This window comes from Solanum dulcamara, chromosome 7 (genome assembly GCF_947179165.1).
Source record: "Solanum dulcamara chromosome 7, daSolDulc1.2, whole genome shotgun sequence".
Classification (NCBI taxonomy): Eukaryota; Viridiplantae; Streptophyta; class Magnoliopsida; order Solanales; family Solanaceae; genus Solanum; species Solanum dulcamara.
The window spans coordinates 72703417-72723805 of record NC_077243.1 but is presented as its reverse complement, the minus strand read 5'-3'; the positions used below and the strand labels follow the sequence as shown (position 1 = coordinate 72723805).

The window sequence follows — 20389 nt, the reverse complement described above, 5'->3', positions numbered from 1 at the left end:
TTAGTGTATTCAAAGAATGAACAGGTACATGCAGATCATCTTCAAATTGTGTTGCGAATTTTGGGAAGACAAAGTTTGTATGCGAAATTATTTAAGTGTGAATTTTGGCTGCCTTCAATTGCCTTTTTAGGCCATGCTGTTTTAAAAGAAGGGGTAATGGTGGACCCATAAAAGATTGAGGCAATTAAGAATTGGGCTAGGCCTAATTCTATGACAGAGGTTAGAAGTTTTGTGGACTGGCCAATTACTATCGCCAGTTCATGAAAAACTTTGTTTCTATTGCTACTCACTTGACCAGGTTGACTAAAAGGAAGTACCATTCAAGTGGACTGACAAGTGTGAAAAGAGCTTCCAAAAGCTCAAAACTCTCGTGACCACAACACTAATTTTGACCCTGCTAGTCGAAGGTAAAGATGTCATTATTTAGTATGATGCTTCATATTTCGATTTGGGTGTTGTGTTGATGCAGCATAAGAATATTGTAGCATATGTTTTGCGACAATTGAAGGTGCATGAGAGAAACTACCTGACTGATAACTTGGAGTTGGCAGCGGTAGTGTTTGCACTAAAAATTTGGAGACATTATTTGTACGGTTTCAAGTGTGAGGGATTTATTGATCACCACAACTTACAACACGTGTTCACCCAGAAGGACTTGAATTTGAGACAACGAAGGTGGATGGAGTTGCTTAAGGACTATGATGTCACTATCCAATACCATCCAGGCAAGGCTAATGTGGTAGCAGATGCATTGAGCTGGAAGCCTGTGAGCATGGGAAGTTTAGCTTGTTTGGGGGTCCTTAAGCGGCCTCTGGCTAGAGAAATTCAGGCCTTGGATGCCAGATTCATGAGGTAGGCATCTCAGAGAAAGGTGGATAATGGCCGGAGTTGATCTAAGACCCACTTTCATAGAAGAGATCAAGACCAAGCAGTTTGAGGATGTATACTTAAATGAAATTAGAGGAAAGGTGTTGATGGGCTAGGATCCAGACTCAACACTAGATACAGGTGGGGTGCTTCATTTTAGGGGGAGGATTTGTGTTCCCCGAATAGATGGACTAATTTAAAAGATCCTGTTTGAACCACATGGTTCACGATACTCTATTCACCCTAGAGTGACTAAGTTGTATCAAGACTTGAAACAACTATATTGGTAGCCGGGTATGAAGAAAGACATAGCTGAATATGTAACCAAGTGTCAAAACTGCCAACAGGTGAAGTATGAGCACCAAAGACCTGTAGATTTATTGCAAAGAATGTCCAATCCTGAATGGAAGTGGGAGAGAATAGCCATGGATTTCGTGATGGGACTTTCTAAGACTTTGGGAAAGCATGAATCTATTTGGGTGGTGGTTGACAGGTTAACGAAGTCAGCACACTTCATTCCGGCTAGAGTGGATTACAATGCACAACAGTTGGCCAGAATTTATGTGAAAGAGATAGTAAGACCGCATGGGGTGCCCCTTTCTTTTATTTCAAACCGTGGTACGTAGTTCACTTCCAAATTTTGGAGTAAGTTGCATGAAGAGTTGGGTATTCAACTCACTATCAGCACAACTTTCCATCCACATGAGTATTTGGCTAGCTAACTTGAAGTCATTTTGTGCTTAAAATATGCTCAAAAAAATAATTGATCTGTGTGGCTTAGCTTATCTAAAACAACTTATAAGCTGATTTCAGTTTATAAGCTAAAAAATAAGTTGGGCTATCCCAACTTATTTTTTTTTAGCTTATAAGTTGTTTTTAGCTTATAGGCTGCTTAAATAAGTTAAGCCAAACAGACACTTAGTCTAACTTTTATGGAAGCTTTAATAATTTATGGTGTCACCCCAAATTCAATCAAGAGATCAAATTAATTATAGAAACATAAGTTAAATTAGTTGAGTGAACATGGAAAATATTATCAAGACGAGTGAATAAATTGACCTTGTCCGTATATACATCTGTAGTTTCATACTACAAGATCCAAGTCTCAAAATCGTGTTCAATCAAAACTAAAACATATAAAATGTCTCCCATAGACCATTACTCGTGCTAAACACAAAATGATGAGCACTTCATCAAGCCAAGCCATTACAGGCGCACATATTTGTCATAGTGCAAAATGCCAACGAATGCCCATACTTTGCAAGATAGAACGTGAAGTTCGCCTCAAAACTTGAAATCTTTCTTCTTCGACTTGCCATCTTTTTCTTGCAACTTGCGCTTCAAGCTTCCTCCTCTCATTGTGCAGAAGTTTCATCAATGTCAGAACTAATTCACATTAAGATTACCAACGACAAGAAGCACGAATGGACTCTGAGGAAGACTAATATAGACAAAAGATGAGATAGTCACCCACATCAGCTACCATGTCGCTGAAATCCTCTCTCTGAGAGCGCAACTTCTCCTCCTCTCTAGCTTCCTCGTATCTATAAAATGGAACAAAAAGTTTTCAGAAAAAGTCGAAAAAATTCATATGAGATCCTCTGAGTCAAAACAGTGTTAATAGTGATGCTACTCACTTGACTGGCAGGACATTGCCCATCAGTTCAAACTCTTCGGGTGCCAAAGCAACATCAACTCTATCTGATTTCTGACCTTTAAGCAGATTGACCCGCCGTGGAAATTTCAAGCAATTACCTCAAAATTCTAATCGAAGTGTCCCCAGAAAAATAAAGAAAATAACACAAATAGGAACAATCATGAAATACTGAAATCGGGCAAAAAAAATGAAGATATCTTGATGTGCCATGTCATGCTCTTCAATTAAATGCATTCCATACTTTACAAAAAATCACCATTTTACGTCATATCAATGACAATACATTCTTTCCAACTATGACAAACATCGCACAATCACTAAGCCTCAACATAAGCAGAACAAAATCAGTCAAATGCAAAATATAACTATAGAAGCCACACAAAATCGCAAGCGGAAACCTCTGATCATAGCACCAAGCTCACAAACAACAAACTGTCACATAGTCGGGGAGAAAATGGTCCAAACCGGGGTTTCGACAACCCCATAAATAGGATGAGAACAATCCACTCCTATGAACACATGAAAACTACAATAATATAACTTCAGAAGTGCGTTTTCAATAACCCCATACATAGGATGAAAACAATTCACTCATGTGATGAATTTCACATGAAGGATAACAACAGAACAATCATAATGTGTCATTGCCTTTTGCATTCAACAGTTCATAAAGTAAACGACCACATGAAGTAGCATGTCAATGAAGCAAACAAGGAGAAAGACAAGAGATTTCATTACCCTTTTGGCAGCAGTCTTATCTTGAGTGCTAGTGTTAATCAGATACCTGTACAACCAAAGCAAAATGAGTCACACAGTCGAGAAAAAAGAAGGTGCCTGATACAACTACTTCTGCACAAGTTTAACCAAGTACTTACGTATGAGTTGTTCCAAGAAGAGTTCCTGGAGCTATCTTTTCTTCTCTCTTCAAGCACCTTAAGAAACAAGTAGATGGTACTGAGTTTTGGACAAGGAGAAAACATTTGTCTATTGGAATGCAAAAAATAGCAGGCCACATATAGTACTATTACCTGGTAGAGAGGCTTCTCAGGCTCCTTCCTCTGCTGCTTCCGAAGGTTAATAACATCCGGAGTCTAAACTCCAGTTGGAGTACTATACAAACGAGCAAAAACATTGAGAAGTGATACCTCAAATGTAGACGGCTTCACATCATTTTCCACAAGACCCAGCGAAAATTCTTCGTCTAGCTTCCAGCAATCATCAACCCCGCTACATAGTCTTCTCACTCTTCTCCTGCCAAAGCTTCTCCCAAGTCCCAAATCAGTCCCGCGCTTATCCATTAGGGCTTTAGTTAAAAAGACGTTTGTTGTTTCTCATCAAAAGTGTATCAAGAACTTTCCATCTTCTTCCACAGTACTTTGAGTGACTAAAAGTTCAGAGTGCAATGGCAAATTTAGCGCTAGTCCTTCCAATAAAGAAGCTTAAATGATTGCCTTTTGCCGAAGAAATAGAACTAATTGGATCTGAGGCATGCTACGAAATCACCAGTACAATTGAATATATAATTGGTTTGCAGCTAACTATAACAACAGATATCGATCCAGCGAAACAAATTGAAGAGCTTTTGTATAGGATCGAAAAAGTTGTCGAAACTTACGGAATTTTAGTAAGATGTGATCGTTTCAAATTGTTTTCTAACAGATCTGGTGATGGTGCAGCCCGGGAAAAGGCCAACTCCGAGATCACTAGTTTGTGTGAGAAGATCAACCGAGTTGCTTCTCTTCATGAAGTCGTGCACAACTCCTATAACCAACAATTGATCAGGCAAAACAACAACGAAGACGGTGCAGCCGTTGTTGGAGTGGAGGAAGAAAAAAGTAAATTGAACATGAAAATTTTACGTGGAAACCCCTCAAATAGATAGAGGGGAAAAATCACGGGTTAGAAGGATTTTACTATGATAATACGAGAGTACACTGCTCTCAAATATAAGGAGAAAACAACAATTAGCGCTTCTTTCTTGTAAGAGGAACAACTCATTAAAGAGGACACTTAAAACTACAATACTTATCTTGGTGTATAACTCTCTTTGTATTCTTACTCTTTTGGATTGTATTTTGTGGGATAATCTAAATGAGGGCAAGAGGTCTTCTATTTATAGAAAACTAGAAACGTGTAGAATCTTACGCCTTCCTTTTTGACTACGCGTTTTGTTTCCTTTTTGACTATGCATTCAAAACGCGTTTTGTTTCCTTTTTTACTATCTTGCATTCTGCCACTTGAAGATTTAATTGAGAATCAATTAAGTCTTCACACCATCCTTTCTATCCAATTACTGTAATGTTACGTTTTTGCTAGGCCAATAGAAGATCGACACCATATAAACTTGTTACTGTTGATCGGCTTCGTAAACATATCTACAAGGTTGTCATTGGTGTGAATTTTTTGAATATCCACACTGCTTTCTTCCACCTTCTCACGAACAAAGTGATACTGAACTCGTATGTGTTTTGTCCTTGAATGAAATGCCGAATTCTTTGCAAGATGCAAAGCGCTCTGACTGTCACAAAATAGAGCAACCTTCTCTTGTTTGTTCCTGAGCTCCTCCAGTAACATATGCATCCATATTGCCTCTTTGCTAGCTTGTGTAGCTGCTACATATTCTACTTCCATCGTAGATGTAGTCACGATAGATTGCAGTTTTAAAACCCAGCTTACAGCTCCTCCAGCAAGAGTAAACACATAACCTGTGGTGGACTTGATTTATCAAGATCACCTGCATAATCTAAATCAACATAATCCTTAATAGTAAAGTTTGATCCTCCATAACACATTATAACATCTAAGGTACCCTTGACATATCTCAGGATTCTCTTAACAGTATTCCAATGCTCTCTACCAGGATTAGCCATGTATCGACTAACCACTCCCACTGCTTGTCAATGTCAGGTCTTGTACATACCATGGCGAACATTAAACTTCCTACTGCTGATGCATACGGTACTCGAGATATCTCCATCCTCTCTACTTCATTGCTAGGACTCATTCTTGAGGATAACTTGAAATTAATAGGAAGTAGGGTAGAAATTGACTTACAGTCTTGCATCTTGAAGCGTCGCAAGATTTTCTTCAAGTAGTTCTTTTGAGAAAGCCAAATCTTCCTATTATTTCTATCTCAGTGAATTTGCATCCTTAGAATCTTGTTTGCTGGTCCAAGCCTTTCATTTCAAACTCCCTAGCCAACTATACCTTTAAATTTATGAGACAATCTTTTTTGGGGCCTGCTACCAACATGTCATCAACATACAACAGCAAAATAATAAAATTGTCATCACCAAATCTCTTGTAATAAATACAAAGATTTGAACTATGTCTGTTGTATCCAAGGCTTATAATGAAGGAATCAAATCTCTTATACCAATATTTTGGCACCTGTTTGAGACTGTATAGAGATTTGTTCAACCTGCAAACCAAGTCCTCTTTTCCCTGTTCTTTAAAACCTTCTGGTAGGAGCATGTAAATTTCTTCTTCAAGCTCTTCATGAAGAAATGCAGTTTTGACATCTAACTGCTCCAAGTACAAGTCAAATGTAGCACACATCACTAGGACCACTCGAATTGTTGTGAGTCGAATCATCGGAGAAAATATCTCATTGAAGTCTATACCTTCTTTCTGAGCGAATCCTTTCACCACCAATTTTGCACAATACTTTTCCACTTGATTATTATAATTGTGTTTGATCTTATAGACCCATTTGTTTTTAATGTCCTTTCTTTCTTGTGGAAATTGAACAAGATCCCATATTTTATTTTTATGAAAAGCTTCAATTTCTTCTCGCATTGCTGCCATCCACAGAGATAATTCTTGGCTTTTCATAGCCTCGTGAAAAGTTGAAGGCTCTCCATCCTCTGTTAATAGACAGTATGCAACATTGCCCTCTGAAGAATAGTCTGAGTGCCAAGCTAATTCTCTTCTCTCCCTAGTTGACCGTCGAACTTGTGGAGTTTTGATCTCATCTTGCTCTTGTTCTTCGTGCTCTGGTGCTGCCTCAGAAGAAACTGGAGCTTCTTCTATTTCTTTAACTTCAACTGTATTAGTCTCTGAATTTTCTTTCGAAGTTCTAACTTATTTTGCTTGTATCTTATTTTCAACAAACACAACATCCCTACTGATTACCACCTTGCGGGCAGTGAGATCCCATAAACGATACCCCTTGACTCCATTAGCATACCCTAAGAAAGTGCATTCCCTGGATTTCGAATCCAACTTTAATTTTTCTTGGGTGTTGTACATAACATAAATAGGACTTTCGAATATATGTAAGCGAGAATAATCAGCTAGTTTTCCTGTCCACATCTCTATTGGCGTTTTCATATCAATTACGGTTGATGGTGATCGATTGATCACATAACAAATGGTTTTGACTGCTTCTGCCCCAAATAGTTCTTCCAACCCTGCAGTTGCCAATATAGCTCTTGTCCATTCAAATAAGGTTCTATTCATCCTTTCTGCTACTCCATTTTATTGTAGAGTATATGCCACCGTGAACTGCTTTTTAATATATTTTTATTTACAGAAGTTATCAAATTCATCACCAGTGTATTCTCTTCCATTATCTGTCCTCAAACACTTGATCTTTTTCTCAGATTCAAGTTCCACCCGCGCTTTGAACTCTTTGAAAACCAAAAAAATATCTGCCTTTCTTTTGATTGGATACACCCAAATTCTCCTGGACTAATTGTTGATAAATGAAACAAAATATTTTGCTCCTCCTAGAGACTCCACCGGTGCTTGCCAAACATCAGAGTGGATCAGATCTAATATTTTCTTGGTTTTAACATAGGAACTACTAAACTTCAGTCTATATTACTGTAACACCCCACAAAATTTCTCCCTAAGATTCGGACCTTTCTTGTATTCGTGCAGGGTCGAACCCAATTATTGTGAAGCGTGTGCATGAGTTAGGGTGAGTTCCTAAGTAATTAAAGAGTGTTAGATGTGTTTTGGGGTCATGAGGGATCTCTAACACCAAATCGAGTCCAAAGAACTCCAGTCGATTAAGTTTTCGGATGATTTAGTATTAAGGTCGACTTCTAACGACCATATCATTTGAAATATGACGATCTGAGTGGACCATGACCTACCAAATTAAAGATCGTCTAGTTTTCTTTCCAACGCCACTAAGATTTATAATTTTTGGAGTTCGAAATCAAAAGTTATGACCATTTTACTACGGACTAGTACTGCAGAAATTTTAGGCCTGGGTGACAACTGCTGGAAACCTGGGCTTGGCGCCGTAGTGGCGCGATGCGCCACTATCGCGCCAGGAACAAGCCTCAGTAGTTTGTTCCCTGGAGCGGTGCGCCACTAGGAGATGTGTAGGGTTTTAGGCCTATTTTCCAGAACCTAGAAAATATAGGCTTGGCGCTGTAAGGGCGTGACGCGCCACTATCGCGCCACAAAACAGCTTCAGTTGTTTAGTCCTTGGCGCAATATGCCACTATTGGGTTGCAGGGTTTTTACGCCTAATCGACTTAGCGCTGCAGTGGCGCGATGGGCCACTATCACGCCAGGAGCGTTTTAGCCTGTTTTCTAGATTTTTGAGAAAGGGCAATTTGGGTAATTCCCTAAATTATATATACACTATCCTTGGACGTTTTTGGGACTATTTTTCAGTCTCTCTCTCTCTCTAAAAGCCCTAATATTTTCCCTCTCTTCTTCTTCTTCTTCTTCTCCACATCCCTCTCCAACAAAGGGCGCCTTCAAGAGTTTCAAGGATTCCAGCCTTCCATTGAAGACCTAACATCAAGGTTTCTTCAAAGTCTTTAAGCAAGATATGTAAGGCTAACCTAAAATATGGATTGAGTTCTTCCATATGTCAATAGATGTGTTGGATAGGAGTTGTGAAAGAGTTGAACCTTCTAGGAAGGTTTTCTTGAAAGTTTTCCTAAACTATGGAACGTTTTAGATACTATTGGTTGATTGATGATTTTAATGACTTGAGTTACTAAATTGTTATCTTTCATATTATTGACAACAAATGTATTATTGTATATAGATTTATAGGTATTGACGATATTCTTGAGTTGAGTTTTGTTGATAGTATGGATTCATGTTTCATTTACATGAACCCAAGATGAGATTTTTTTGGTTATAATTTGTCTTGAGTTGAGATAGATGGTTTTGTGTATATGTGTATTGATTGGAATGAAAAAAATGAATTGATTAGTTAAGAATGTCCCTTTGCTTCTATAAATTAGACATAGGACTAAATAAGGATTTTAGAGTAGATATTTGGCGATGATGTGATGATGATGTTTGATGATGATGTGAATGATGATAATTGATGATGATGCGATGATGATGTTTGATGATGATGTGAATGATGATATTTGACGATGATGTGAATGAAGAGGTTATGTTGACGAGGACGATGTGTGATGAAGTAGATTGGAGTCTAATGTGATTATGTGATATGTGATTTGCATAATTTGGTTGATTGGAGTCTTCTGAGCATTTTGAAAATAAATGGTCTTTTGAGGAGGAGTTTTAAATAAATGATTTGTGAACATTTTTGCATAAACTATTTATACACTATTTTTGAGTTTAAGAAATGATTATTTTTCATCTATGATTTTAAGAAAGATTAAGCATGAGTTGAGTTGAGAAGTCTTTTAATTATTTTTGAACACGAGTATTTTGAGTATAAATGAGTTGAGCATTTCTACTTTAAAATGTCGATTTTTTTTAGATTGAGTTGAGATTGTATAAATTTTAAAGAAAAGAGTTTGATGATTTGAGATGAGTCTATTTGAAAAAAATGGTCTAATGAGGCCAGATTTGAGTTGAGTTTTTGAAAGAGTCCAATGAGACTAAATGAGTATTTTGAGTATCTTACTCACTTGATAGATATAAGCATATTGAGTCTTGGGAGGAGTATCGAGCACCGAAGTGAGTGAGAGTATAGTCCATACTTGAACCCTAGAAACTACGCCGCCAACGTAGGTAGGGATGGAACCGTTAAAGTCGGATGTTTCCCATTTTATTGTCCTAAAATAATAGAACTTGACTAATCGATGGAATCCATGATTAGGGAAGCGTTCATGCCCTGGCAAGGTATGGATGGACGTGGCAACAACGTCTGATTGTTGTACTATCACTCGCTCATATGGTGATGGTTGTCAGTTAGAGAAACTCCCAAATTGAATGGATTGTGCATGATATGATTGGTTTGATTGAGATTGTTTGATGATTGAGTTGAATTGTAAAACATTGCATAGTTTAATTTGCATATTTATTGAGTTGAGTCCTTTGAGTAAATTGTTAAGTTGAGGGTATATGATCGGATTGGGTTAGATGAGTTGTGATTGGATTGTACTTGATTGGATTAGATGATATGTGATTGACTTCAAGTTAATAGTATATGATCGAATTGGATTGAATGATTTGATTGAACTGTATTGTGTATGAGTGGATTGGACTGTATGGTATATGATTGGTCTTTGTCTAAAAATGTATTCTTACTTTAGACTTATGACGCCTTGTTTGAGTCTCTCTTATCTTTCTGATTTGAGATATTTGGACCGACGTTATTCTTCCCTGAGGTATGTTTCATTCTGCCATATTACATACTCGTGCATTCCATGTACTAACATCCATTTGGACCTGCATTATTTCATGATGCAGAGACAAGTTTAAGAGATCGTCAATAGGAGCACCATTGAGGATCTATACACACTCAGCGTATTGGTGAGTCCTTCCCTACATTCAGAGGACACCGCTTATGTTATTCTTGCATCGAGTTAGCCCTTTTCATTTTGATTTGAGGTAGCCATAAACATGTCATTGGAACCAATTAGATAGTAGTGATAGAGGCTTCATAGACTAGATAGTGATTGGTCGATTGAATATTTTATTCCCTCAAAATTATTCTTGTCAAACTATTTTAAATGACAAATAATGAAGTTTAATTTGTTGGCCCATGGCCTTTCTTTCTTGAGTTAGATTGTTGATTTGGGATTTCTCTACCAAATAGTCTGTTTATTTTAAGTCTTCCACTGATTGAATGAATGAACGGATGTGTGATCAGGCTATGTGGTTTGCTTGGGAGCCAAAAATGGTTCCTGAATGCCGGTCACGTCTAGGGTACCCTCTCGGGGCGTGACAATTACTTACTGGTAACACAATGCTCACAAAAGGGTAGTAAAACCTTTTTGAGCCCTGAAAGAAGCTTTTGCTCAGCAAGAATCTTCAAACCTCATTCCGACATATGGTCAAGTTTACGATGACACATCATCGTTAATTTTTCAAATGAACTTGCTGTTCCGGTTGATGCTTCTCTTTCTTGGTGTGTTTCACCTTTAAGCATATATAGATTTGCAGCAAGTTTTTCCGCTTTCATCACTACAAGCGCTCCTTTTGATATTTTCATGATTCCACCATGAGTATTATATGAACATCATTATCATCTAATTGTCCCAAAAACAATAGATTCTTCCTTAAGTCTTTTATATGTCGTATCTCCTGGATGGTATGTACCGTGCCATCATACATCTTTATTTTGATGGACCCAATACCAATAACATCCAAAGCATGATCGTCTCCCATGAACATAGACCCTCCTGAGATAGGATTATATTAATAGAACCATTTTCTCCGGAAAGTCATATGCCATGTTGCTCCTGTGTCCATGATTCAGACATTAGTGAAATATTTTCTGCCTTCATTATTTGATATTGCTTCACTACATAAAATATCGCCATCATCCGAGGTACTTGCAACATTCCCTTGAGCATTTGATGAATCAGGGTGTTCACTCTTGTTCTTGAACTGATAATCTTTCTTGAAGTACCCTTTCTTGCCACAGTTATAACACTTGATATTCTTCTTACTTCTTGATTGAGATCTATCATGATTGTGACTCCCACTGGGGCCACGTTTCGTTGGTCTTCCTCTCACTATCATCACAGCTTCAGCTTGCTACGAACTTGCTTGTTTGTCATCCTTATTTTAACGCCGATTTTCTTCTTCTAAGACAACGACTATAATTTCATCGAAAACTAAACTATCCATATTGTTTGTCAAGTTGATTATGAGTTGATCACACGAGACAGGCAGACTTTGAAGTAGAAGCTTCGTATGTTCAGTCCCCTCTATTTTGCAACTCATTGTTGTAAGTTGTGAAAATAGAGTATTCAAAGTATTGATGTGTTCTGTAACAGACATGGACTCTATCATTCAAAGAGTATACAATCTTTTTTTAAGAAGATTTTATTATGCAAAGACATGGCCTCATACAATTTCGTAAGAGTATCTCATATTTCCTTCGCCGTCCGTTTTTCAGCCACACTAGACAACACTTGATCATATAGTGTCAAGTGTAGATCAGCAATTGCGTTTCTGTCTATGTCGTTCCACTTGCTGTCATCAGTAAAGTCTGTGGGCCTACCTTCAATTGCAGCTAAGTAATTTTCTTTTTTGAATATCGCTCTTATTTTTATTTTCCACAATGAGAAATTAGTCTCATTAAATTTTTTAATGTCAAACTTTGTTATACTCGACATTGTTATTTGCTTCACACTTTTCTAGATTATTTCTGAATATTTTTACGAACAATCGTGACAAATTGTACCGTCACCGAAATTTACTATTCATATGAATAGTACTTTTTACCACTATTCATAGATAGTACCTTCGCACAAAATAAACAGAATAATCAAGAGCTCTGATACCACTGTTGGGGGAGGAAGCACTACAACTAAAGTTTGATATGATAATAAATAATAAAAATAAATTGGACACGAGAATTTTACGTAGAAATCCCTCAAACAAATAGAGGGGAAAAATCATGGGGTAGAAGGATCTTACTATGATATTATGGGAGTACACTGCTTTTAAATACAAGGAGAAAACAACAATTAACACTTCTTTCTTGTTAAAGGAACAACTCACTAAATACGATACTTAAGACTACAATACTTATCTTGGTGTATAACTATCTTTGTGTTCTTACTCTTTTGGATTGTATTTTGTGGGATAATCTAAATGAGGGCAAGAGGTTCTCTATTTATATTAAACTAGAAATGCGTAAAATCTGCGTATTGAACCTCCCTTTTTGACACACGTTCAAAACGCGTTTTGTTCCCTTTTTGACTATCTTGCAAAAAAGAGGTGATTGTATAAATTTTGTTAGCTAAATCTCAAGAGACTTCTTAGAAATTCCCATATTGGGACGCATTGGCATAGGAAAACGACTCTTGCTAATGAAATATACAACGACACTCGCATTCTTCAAGAGTTCAAAGAACATCGCATCAACATTTATGATTCATGTATCCAATGTCCACTACGAACTTTTATATGTTCTTGAATTATTTGAGGGTTGTGTAGATAACAAGTATGTTGACTTGCCCACAACAAGTTTGGTAAAATGCGTCAGCCAACATCTCGAAAAGTCGAGGATGTTGATTGTTCTAAAAGATGTATGGTCAATTGATGATTGAGAGATCCTGCATTCTGCCCTGGGAGCTAATGGTTGCAGAATACTATTTACGTCTCGAGCAAGAGAAGTAGCAGAAAGTACAACTCAAGCCATGTATATTCATCAAAAGAGGCCTTTAACCGATGAAAACAGCTGGAAGTTACTTAAGAAGATTATTTGGCCGGAAATGGATCCAGTTATATTAAGTTGTTTTTGTTTGTGTGGCTTCTTCAATTATGTTATTTCTTTTCCCAAACTGTTGTGATATACTTGTACTTAACCCGATTGTCTTATCTGAAACAAACTCTGAGGCAGGGTAAGGTATCCACTTTGTGAGATTACACTACATATGTCATTATTGATATCTACAAATAGAATTTTGATCATGCTTTTGTTTAACATATTAATTTGGCATAATATATAAATATGATCTTTCACTTTATTTTAGTTGGCAACTATGACCTCTAACTTTACTAATGCATAAGTAGACACTTAAACTTGCATAAAATTGAACAAATAGACACATTCGTCCATTATGACAATTTTGTGTCATATGTGGCATCCTACGTGTATTATGCCACGTAGGACACGTGTGTTTATTTATTTAATTTTATGCAAATTTAAGTGTCTCATTGTGCGCACCCAAAGTTGGAGAGCATAAATGTGAAATGAGGTCAAGTTAAAGGGTATATTTATGTAATATGTCTATTAATTTGTAGAGAAGGGAAACAAAGTTTAATACTATATGGTTCAATATATAAGAGAGCTTGGACTGCTTTGTTATGGCTTTTTTTAGCATGAGGGTTGCGTCTATCAGAAACAACCTCTCAGCCTTCCAAAGATAGGGGTAAGGTCTGCATACACACTACTCTAGTTCCCCACATCTCACTTGTGGAATTACACTGGGTATGTTGTTGTAGTAGTTCAATATCAGAGAGTAAGTTACATAGTATTTTATAACATGTCTTTCTTTAAGATCAGGAGCTAAAATCCAATCAGCAATGGAGAGAATGGGTAGGGTAATGGTAAAACTGTGTGAACGTATACCGGGGGCGATTATTGTACTTGCAAAACAGCTAGCAGGAAAGAGTGCAAGTGAGTGGGAGACTCTGCATAAAAATGCTCGATGATATCTTTCCCAAGTTATAGCTCCAAGTTATGCTGAGTTGTTGGATGATCAAAAACTATATTTTCTTTACTTGGGGCATTTTAGAGAAGAACCAAAGAAGTTATCTCATTTGTGGGAAATTAAGGGTTTGATATCATTGCAGGGTTTTGGAAGCGGGATGACATTTTGGAACATAACACAAGAACGATTGATGGTTCTAGCATAGAAACAGGTGATAGATGTGAGACAAATAGTAGAGGTAATCAAGTCTTGTCGCCTTGTAGGATTAATGTGAGATATATGCCTATCAAAAGCAGAAGAGACAGATTTTGTCAAGGTCTAGGATTTACATATCAGTACTGGAGATCATAATCATCCTTCCTTTTCTTTTAGCAAGACGTGTAGGCTCGTGATTTATCTAGGGAAGTATGATGTTCGAGTCACACCGGAGTTATCTCCAAATCTTTGGAGTCTTCGAATCATCAGGGTACATGATCATCAACAACTAGAGGAGTTTGTATGGCCATCCATAATAATGTCAAACATTAAGAAATTCAAGGCCTTAAGGATTCTTGATTTTGGGAGGATAGACTTTCGAAGAGGGGAACTCCCGGGAGGCATTTCTACCATTCTTGAGGTATCTGAGTTTTGAAGGATGCTTCCTGGAGGAGTTACCCTCGTCTATCAGCAACTTGTCATACTTGCAAGTCCTTGATTTGAGAATCAAAGATACTTGCAACATTATCATACCAGACATGTTGTGGAAAATGGGAAGGTTGCAGCATTTGTATCTTCCACGAGCATTCCAACCGCAAAATAAGAAAAAACTCCCACTTCATGGATTGGCAGAGCTTCAGACACTAAAGAACTTCAACTCCAAGTTATGTGAGAAATATGTGATCTCTTCAAATTGAAAAAGCTCCGGAACCTAGATACAAAGGTTGAAGAGAGTCCTTAGGACCTTAAGTCAATAACTGACCTTATGAAAAGTACTGATCATGACCAGAAGTGGCTTCGTTCCTCCATAGAGGTTAAAAACTTTAATTGTTATATAGAAATAAAGCATATTGTCTTTCATCAGTTATTAAAATCCGGGGTTCCACCAATACTGTCTTTTGAGGATTATATTGACCCGCTACTACCACCCAATCATATCTCTCAAAGTTTCGGAGATTGTCCTTTGTAGCACTCAACTGAAGGAAGATCCAATGGCAACACTAGAGAATCTTGTCAATCTTAGTGTCACGGACTTAGACTTATACTAAGATCTCCGTGCGGCACTTGACAACTTACTCACGAATCTTTCACGATCTTGTAAGCTCAAGTAAGCCTTTAAGACTAGATCGCTAAGGGAACGCTAGATTGTAAGAAAGACAAGAGAGCTTTTATGAAGAAGGCTTTGGTATTGCTTGGAAGAATACTTGATTGCTTGATGATCTTCTACAAATGAATGCCCCCTCTATTTATACTACTCCTAAGGGGCCTAAGTGTAAATAAAATTTACTATACAAGTCCTTTCATATTTATAAAGAAGTCCCTACTCTAGAACTCTCCACACACTCTAGAGAATTCCAAGTCTTTCAAGACTTCTCTACAAGCTTCTACAAGAATCTAGAGTCTTCCACTAACCTCTCCAAGACTCTAGGTTCTTCTACCTTCTTCTAGAATTCTCTTGGACATTCTAGAGCCTTCTATTAACCTCTCCAAGACTCTAGATCTTTCCCCCGTACTCATGATCAAGTGGCGGGTCATGACACTCTCCCCCACCTGATATGGCGACGACCTCGGCGCACTGCTGCTACAAAAGCCTCCGGACTTAGTCTTGAAACTGCCACAAGTCTTCATGCCATTCTTATGTGGCCTCTTCCAGAGATTGTCCCTTCTAGTGGACGAGGAAAATGGCAGTAGCATGTTATCCCTATTCCTGCTTGATTCAGTCAACACTGGCCTCCGTTCTTTTTGGCACTTTAGAGGCAAGTGTCTTGGCAACTTCTTCGGCATCACGCCCTTCTTCATGCGAGGTGGCAATGCCTCTCTAGCACCACTGTCTTCACTCAAACTCATAATGGTGTTTATGAACATCGTTACTCCCTTCTCTAGGCCCTTTTCAAGCTGCATGGCCGAAAGTTGGGTTGGTCCTTCCGTCTTTGGCACTTTGACTAGGGGCACCATACATGATCCCTCTTGCTCCATAACCACGAGTTGTTGGAGGTAGGGGTCGATCACTGTATGGCATCGCTGAAAGAACTCCTGCCCAAGGATGATATCAAAGATATCTAAGGGAGCGACGGTAAAGTTGGTCTTACCTCGCCACTTGCCCAATGTGATGTCTACTCTTTGAGCGACTCCGCACACAGATGTAAGGGGTGCATTAACCGTCCTGAGGCAGGCGTCACTTGGACTGTAACTTAGCCCCAACTTCATAGCTGCTGACTTGGTCATTATGTTGTCCTCTGCACCTGTGTCAACCATTGCACAAGTAGGTCATCCATTGATCATGATGTCTACATATTGTGCGTCGTACTCCTTCAGCTTTCCTGATTGCTTTGCGATAGCTCCACATAGTCCAATCAGGCCTAATTGCGTTGTGTCTGAACCTTGCTCTTGCCCTTGTGCATCTTTTCCCTTCCATTCCCGTAGGATGGCACCAAGGTTCTTCAGTTCAGGACACCTTGCATAGCCATGCGGCCCTCCGCATATGTAGCATCCATTCCCCTTTGCAGTCTGTGCCTTTCTGTCGGCATCGCCTCGTCGTCCAGCCTTCTTACCATCGGAGTTATGGTTGTCATGGTTTTTGGGATGAGGTTGTTTCTCTTCACAATCTCCCCCACCTTGGTCATGACTACCTCTCGTCTCATCTCCTCTTCCTCGATCATGTTTGTCATGCCTGAAGTCTGTCAAAGCTTCGGCTTGTGTGATGGCCTCATCGATGGTGCTGACTTGGCGACGCTCCAACTCCATCTTGGCCCAACTCTGTAGTCCATCCATGAAGTGGAAGAGCATGTCTTCATCCGTGAGGTTGGGAATCTGAAGCGTGAGAGTAGTAAACTCCTTCACATAGGCCCGTATGCTACCCGTTTGCTTCAATTCCCGAAACTTGCGTTTGGCCTCATAGATGACATTATTAGGGAAGAAGGCCTTCTTGAACTCGTTCCGAAACTGCTCCCAGTTGTTGATTGTGCATAGAACCTTCCCGATCTCAGACTCCTTGCGCTTCCACCACAACATGGCCATCTCCGAGAGGTATAGCACGGCCGTGTTGATCCTCGTCTTGTCATTCTTTACTTTGTTACACTTGAAGTAATTCTCCAAGTGCCAAAGGAAGTTCTCCACCTCTTGTGCATCACGGGCACCTTTTAACATTGGTGGCTTGGGAGCCTCAATTATGGACTCCCGGTCCGCGCTGGACGTCATGTATCTTCCCATTTCCAGATCTCCCTTGAGTGCTTCCATCTCGGCCTTCATGGTCTCCATCGTGCTTAGCGCGTCCATGAGCCGACACTCCAAGGAAGTGATCACCTCCTTCACCTCGTACTCGGCAGCCTTGCGCACCTCCAACTCCTTACGGATGTTGTCATTCTCCTCAAGGGTGAACTCCTCTAGAGACTTGAACTTGCCGTCGACCTTGTTCAAGCGCTTGCCTAATATCTCCACTACTTGCCTGGCATCATCTACCCTTGTAATCCACTCCATGCCGAGCGTGACGTCCACAGGCTCCTCGCCTCGCTCATCGTCACTCACCTCAGTGGCCGAGGGTGAGTAGGATGTTAGGGCCTCGCTTGGTGTAGGCTCCAGCTGCACCTCCTCATTTCTCTTAGAGTTTTTCTTTCCCTTGCGGTGCTTCCTTCCAACATCTTGCTTGACGTTGGTGGCAGTAGTGGCGTTGATGTCTCCCTCACTTGCCATATCCCTTAGTAGAACCTCGCTCTGATACCACGTTGTCACGGACTTAGACTTTTACTAAGATCTCCGTGCGGCACTTGACAACTTACTCACGAATCTTTCACGATCTTGTAAGCTCAAGTAAGCCTTTAAGACTAGATCGCTAAGGGAACGCTAGATTGTAAGAAAGACAAGAGAGCTTTTATGAAGAAGGCTTTGGTATTGCTTGGAAGAATACTTGATTGCTTGATGATCTTCTACAAATGAATGCCCCCTCTATTTATACTACTCCTAAGGGGCCTAAGTGTAAATAAAATTTACTATACAAGTCCTTTCATATTTATAAAGAAGTCCCTACTCTAGAACTCTCCACACACTCTAGAGAATTCCAAGTCTTTCAAGACTTCTCTACAAGCTTCTACAAGAATCTAGAGTCTTCCACTAACCTCTCCAAGACTCTAGGTTCTTCTACCTTCTTCTAGAATTCTCTTGGACATTCTAGAGCCTTCTATTAACCTCTCCAAGACTCTAGATCTTTCCCCCGTCCTCATGATCAAGTGGCGGGTCATGACATTAGGCTTCTAGAGTTCTAGTGCTCGACGATGATGCTTTCCTAGGGGAAAAGATGGTATGTTCTGTTTCGGGTTTTTCAGAGCTGAAACACTTAGAACTCTCAAGCTTATTCTTCTTCAACGAATGGAGGGTGGAAACTTCAGTCATGCCAAGGCTTTCTCATCTCAAAACTGAAAACTGCAAGAAACTGGAAACGCTCCCAGATGGTTCAGAATTTCTCGACTTCTCGAATTCAAGATGAGAAAGATGCCTGAACCATTTGGGCAAAAGGTTACTGAGATATATAAAAATGTCAAGCACATCTGCCTTCTCTGATAGTACTTGACGATTGATTAAAGTTGGATTTGTCACTGATAGAACACTATGAAAGACATTGCCCCTTTCCAGAAAGACATTTTAATTGTCTGATTCCTCCTCCTCCAGGATACAAGGTGAATATGCTGAAGCTGTAGTGAAGTTAACCTAGACATATGTCCAAATTTACTAGTAGTTTTTTTCGTTGTTATAGGTGCCAATTAAGTGGCCAAGAAGTAGAGATGAGGTTTGGAAATTGAGCATTCCTCATATGCACCTTGCAAATGAGAAATCTGACCAGAATTGGATGGTTGTTAAGGGTGAAAAGATAGTATTTCCTAGTGGAGGCACTCACTTTCACTATGGAGCAGATAAGTACATTGCATCAATTGCAAATTTAAGGATTTTTCCTCTCTTTCTCAGATATTGCAGAAATGTCAAAAAAGGGAACCTAGTAATATATGAAATGTAAAACTTTATCATCCTGTAATCATGATTGCACATGCTGAACTTTTCAAAAGATAACTTGAACGATGAGGGAAGGATACTTGCTGTTTTCAATGTTGGTTGCGGTGTGGCCAGCTTTGGTGGTTATCTTCTATCCTCTGATATTATAGCAATGTCATTGGCACCAAATGATGTGCATCAGAATAATCTCGCTGTTCTCGTTGTAGGATTGATTGGCTTCAAAGGGATGGAATCCTCCTCCTTGAGCTCGATAGGGTACTTAGACCTGGAGGCTATTTTGCATACTCATCTCCTGAAGCATATGCACAGGATGAAGAGGATTTAAGAATATGGGGAGAGATGAGTACACTTGTTGAACGCATGTGCAGCGAAAAGGAACCGAACAGTCATTTGGCAAAAACCTCTAAACAATGATTGTTACATGGAAAGACCTCCTGGCACGCAACCACCATTCTGTCGATCTGATGATGATTCAGACGCCGTTTGGGGTGTGAATATGGAGGCATGCATAACACCTTATTCTGAACGTAAGTGCTTGCCTCTTGGCTGTCTTATCAAATAGATGCATTTTTGTTGAGTGAAGGTTATAAGAAACTTGAAAGTTGCTTACTGTTAGTTTTCCTCAAAACCTTACTTCCTTATTGCCATTGTTCTCTCAGATGACCACAAAGTCGCTGGAAGTGGATTGGCTCCTTGGCCAGCTCGATTAAGTAGTCCTCCTCCCCATCTTGCTGATTTTGGGTATTCGAATGAAATGTTTGAAAAGGACACGGTAATTTGTTTTAGTAATATTGGTCAACTTATGCCATTTGATTCAGCACACGAGCTTAAGTGCTCCATTAAAAAATGACTCCTTGCGTTCTCGTCGATTCAACAGGTGACTTGGAGGCATAGGGTTGACCATTATTGGAGTCTTTTAAGTCCAAAGATTTCATCAGACACCTTGAGAAATATCATGGATATGAAGGCTAAATTGGGGTCATTTGCTGCTGCTTTGAAGAACAAAAATGTATGGGTCATGAACGTTGTACCCAAAGATGGACCCAACACTATCAAGATTGTATACAACCGAGGCTAGATTGGCACAACTCATGACTGGTAG

General features: G+C 39.2%; 1 pseudogene; it reads left to right on the top strand.

Moving 5' to 3' along the window:
- The first annotated feature begins 3555 nt into the window (after nucleotides 1–3555).
- On the top strand, nucleotides 3556–20389 carry LOC129894857 (probable disease resistance protein At1g58602; annotated as a pseudogene).